The sequence below is a fragment of the Brienomyrus brachyistius genome, chromosome 1, assembly GCF_023856365.1.
Source record: "Brienomyrus brachyistius isolate T26 chromosome 1, BBRACH_0.4, whole genome shotgun sequence".
Taxonomy (NCBI): domain Eukaryota; kingdom Metazoa; phylum Chordata; class Actinopteri; order Osteoglossiformes; family Mormyridae; genus Brienomyrus; species Brienomyrus brachyistius.
The window spans coordinates 54,470,977-54,474,954 of record NC_064533.1 but is presented as its reverse complement, the minus strand read 5'-3'; the positions used below and the strand labels follow the sequence as shown (position 1 = coordinate 54,474,954).

The following is a 3,978-nucleotide window of genomic DNA, read 5'->3' as shown; positions in this document are numbered from 1 at the left end:
CAGCTTGCCATTGTGTAGCATGATTCCCCTCGTCGAGGCCTCCATCTTGTCCTGCATTTTATTGTGTCAACGGTGCATCACTAACACAGTGTTCATTATATTTATTAAAGAAACAGAAAAGTGAAGGTCTGGACCATTGATCACTTGGGAATTTTTGATAATAGTTTTCTCTGTTTAAGTTGAAATACATTTATTTCTGTACACTGTAAACCCTAATGCTGTAACTAATTGATTGAACTGAGTTGTATTAACTTAAATAATTACAATTAGTTTATATTAATTAACCTTTATGAGTATTTAGAACTTTTTCTTATTTATGAGTTTGTAAAAATTAAACCTTTCAAGTAAGATGGAAAATTTTGCTGGTTTAATTTAAACAAAATGTCTCTTTAAAGTTTTATTAACTCAAAATCTTTCAGCCTTGTGATTTTGCGTATGACGTCATCCAGGTTCACGTCAACTGTCTTGCCCGCGCTTATTCCTCGTTCGTTTTTTTCAAGATGGCGGATCGGCCTCGCTTCACACTACAGTAAGTAAAATATTGAAATATACAAATCCAATGAATCTTAAGCAAGTGTTTTAATCCATATAATCACAGTAACATTTAAAAGTAATGTAGATGCGTTTAGATGTGTTGCATTACAGAGTACGCGTTTAGCCCTGTTTAAATCTTGAGGCGAGGAAGCTCCTCATCCCGCGCTGTAGCTTGTTGGTCAATAAGAAACTTTTAACGTTAGTTCAGTGTTGGGAGCTGTTACTGACCAGCACAATGTTTATAAATTCAGGTAAAATTGAAATTAAAACATTTATGCCGCACTTATTTTTAAAACTGCGTTATCCACAACATGGAGTTTTATTTTGAAATACTTCGTTTGTGCGGCTTCTCAGCTGAAAGGTGTAATATTATTTATATAATATTAATTTCAATGGCGGATCGGACTCGTTACACGCTGTTCAGTAACGTTAGGTAGTTAATGTATAACTAGGGATGTTCATCTCGGTTAATTTTCCCAACCGACAACCGCCGTTCGTTAACCGAACATTAATCATTAACATTAACATTAACCGAATCCTGAACGTTCTAAGATGTGGCCTCGTGATTTTCCAATTCCACAGTTTTCCTATGATGTTGAGCTAAGGCTTAGACAGGGAAATGATGAATTTGAGAAGAGCGGAAAGGGTCTAAAGTTGACAAGAGACCAAAAGCATGACATTCTGGAGAAGCTTGGCTCAACCATGTATGATTTTAAGGCGTACCCAGACGACAAACAGATAGGAAAAGTAGCAGAGGCCCTTGTCACAAAGCATCCTTGTTTGAAGGAGCCAGGCTCTGACACAGGTTGGAATGGGTGGAAAACCAGTTTAAAGTTCAAGATGGGCAACTTGAGAAACAAAATGAGGAAAATTGGATGTCTTGAGGTAACTGTTAATGCTGGGAAAAGAAGTCAAGGCCATCCTGAGAATGAACCATCACATTCTAAAATCAAGAAACCAAGACGTTCTGAGGTTAATTATTTGCCAAACTTTCCTCAAGGTGAGGATGAAGCATCTCTTGAAACAGTTAGACAGGAAATTGCTGTTGAAGTCCAGAAGACAGAAAAAAATACTAGTCTCATCCACAAGAACATGGAGAAAACTTTTGCTCTGCGACGACAGAACATTGTTAGCGGAAGCCCATCTGAATGAGTTTCTGAATCTCTGGCCTGCACTGCGTATAACATCTGAGGTAAATAATAATAATAATAATTGTTTTCTAGTGATTATTATATATTTTCTGATGTGGGTTTGTTTTATAAAATTCTCTTTTGTCCGATTTAGCTGTTTGCAGAGTACCAACGTGTTACAAATGAGAATTTGCCCAACAAATTCTATGCACAACTGGACTACCTCCTACCTTGTTTGATGACCATTTTAAGGCAAAAAGCATCCAAGACAGGCAAGACAGCAGATGCCCTGGCTAATCTTTTGAAAGTTCATGATGAGCAGGTATGGTTGTCATAAGATGAAGTATTCTTTAAAATGTAATTAGATTTTTCTTTATTTCAGATATTTAGATGTTGTTTTTTTTCTTCTTCTTGTTTTTCATCTTTACAGGAACTGCATGATGTAAATTCACGACGGACTACCGTTATCAGAGGTCTTCCAGTTTTGCTGCATGACAAAGACATAGGATTTTTTAGGACCACCCTGGTAAGCCTTCATTCATTGTTTTTACAATTATGCATGTTCTATTGCAAAGGTGAAGGTTGAGGGGCAACCTTTACTTACTAATATATTTGTAATTATCACTAGTTGATGAATCATGTAATATTGACTCAGTCATATTGATAATGTTCTAACATGAATATAACATGTCCCTGAATAATATTTTTTAGATTGATAATCCTGAAGTACTGACTGAGGATGCTCCAGTGTCCCTGCTTACAGTTGTTCATGAAAATGCTGCTGCTCCAATCCATTACGATCCAGTGAGGGTCTCAGTTGTCCTGGAGAATGAAGTGGTCACCACCCATAGCCAACTTCCAGAGGCCTTTCTTGTCTTGTTTGGATTCATGTATGCTCTTCACTTAAAATATCCTAAAGGACTTGCCAAAACTTTTGAATTTGTGCAAAAAGTTTTACTCGGCATGGATGACGGAAAACTGTCTCCTAGCGTGCAAACATTAAAGAATGAGTTGATGTAGAGCTACTTTTTTTTTCTCGTTTAATGAAGGCTGGCACTGGGGCAGTAACTTAAAAACATGTCAGTACGTGTAGTTTAAACTATACAGGAGTCACTTACCAGAATGCACTATTTTTATTTCTTTTTATGAATGCCGCAAGACTAAGTTTTATATGACTTAATGTATGTTTTAAAAATCAGGATATTTAATTTTGTCAAACTAAATCATTTTTTTTGAAGCTCATGTTTAAACAAAGTTGGTCATGTAAAATTCTGTTAAAAAATATTTTACAAAATAATTCTTCAAAAATATTTTTTTGTTACAAGTCATACTGGGTTTTATGCATTACTTTTTCCTGAATGTTTTTTTCCCCTGAGAATTTTCACCCTTTTAAAGGGTTACTTTACAGGTGTCATGTTGATTTGTTATATCAAATAGAACACCATAGAAAGTATTGTTATTCTTTTTCATTGTATTAACATTCTGGGCATACTTTATTCATTTTAAAATAGTGTTTATTGTAAATCTGTTACTGACAAACTGTTTTAAAGGTTTTGAGAAATTTGTATGTTTATAGAAGGCATGTTTACTGTAAACATTCATGTTGGTATTACCTGTTGGACATTTTTTGTTTAAAAATAAATGTTAAAAATGGTATTGTGTGTTTGCTTGAAATTACAGATGCGTTTTCATACATTTATAGTGTTTACAGATTTAGAATTTGGTTAATTTCATTTATGAAACTCAAAATGGAAAATTTTATTAAAAAAAATTATTACAATCAAAATGTATAAGCAGGGTGACTAAGTATTTAAAGTTGGGAGATATTGAAAAAAATAAGTTAATTGATCTCAAAATGTATAAACAGGGTAACTTGGGTATTTTAAGTAAGAACAAATTATTTTGCATGAGTACAACAAACTCAAAACTAGATTTTTCTGCTTACTTAAAATTATAATTTCACAACTTAAACAATTTGACGTAACTGATTACCTCAAATTTTTTGAGTTTTGCCAACTTATTCGGGATTACAGTGTATGATTGATGAAAGCTGTCTGGAGTTTGAAGAATGACACTTCAGTAGGGGCGACAGTTCAGTAAGGATAACAGTTCAATAAGGCAAACAGTAGACATTCCACCTCTCCCGGAAGTTCTGGGAGTCTTCCACAATTTGTCAGAAGCTCTCTGACTCCCGCGAATAATATTCAGTGTCTTAGAAAATTGTCTTTCAACCATTGCACTATCAGCAGTATAATTAACTGGTTAGAAGTTTTAACTTCAGCACTGCCACCCCCAACCAACAAATTTTGCCATT

The 3,978-nt window shown here is 34.5% G+C and overlaps 1 long non-coding RNA gene across 1 annotated transcript; it reads left to right on the top strand.

Moving 5' to 3' along the window:
* The first annotated feature begins 200 nt into the window (after window positions 1–200).
* LOC125724112 (uncharacterized) lies at window positions 201–3,318 on the top strand. The gene is made up of 4 exons (XR_007387159.1): window positions 201–1,726; window positions 1,819–1,986; window positions 2,095–2,190; window positions 2,376–3,318. It is a non-coding gene; the product is annotated as an uncharacterized LOC125724112 (long non-coding RNA).
* Window positions 3,319–3,978: the final 660 nt, after the last annotated feature.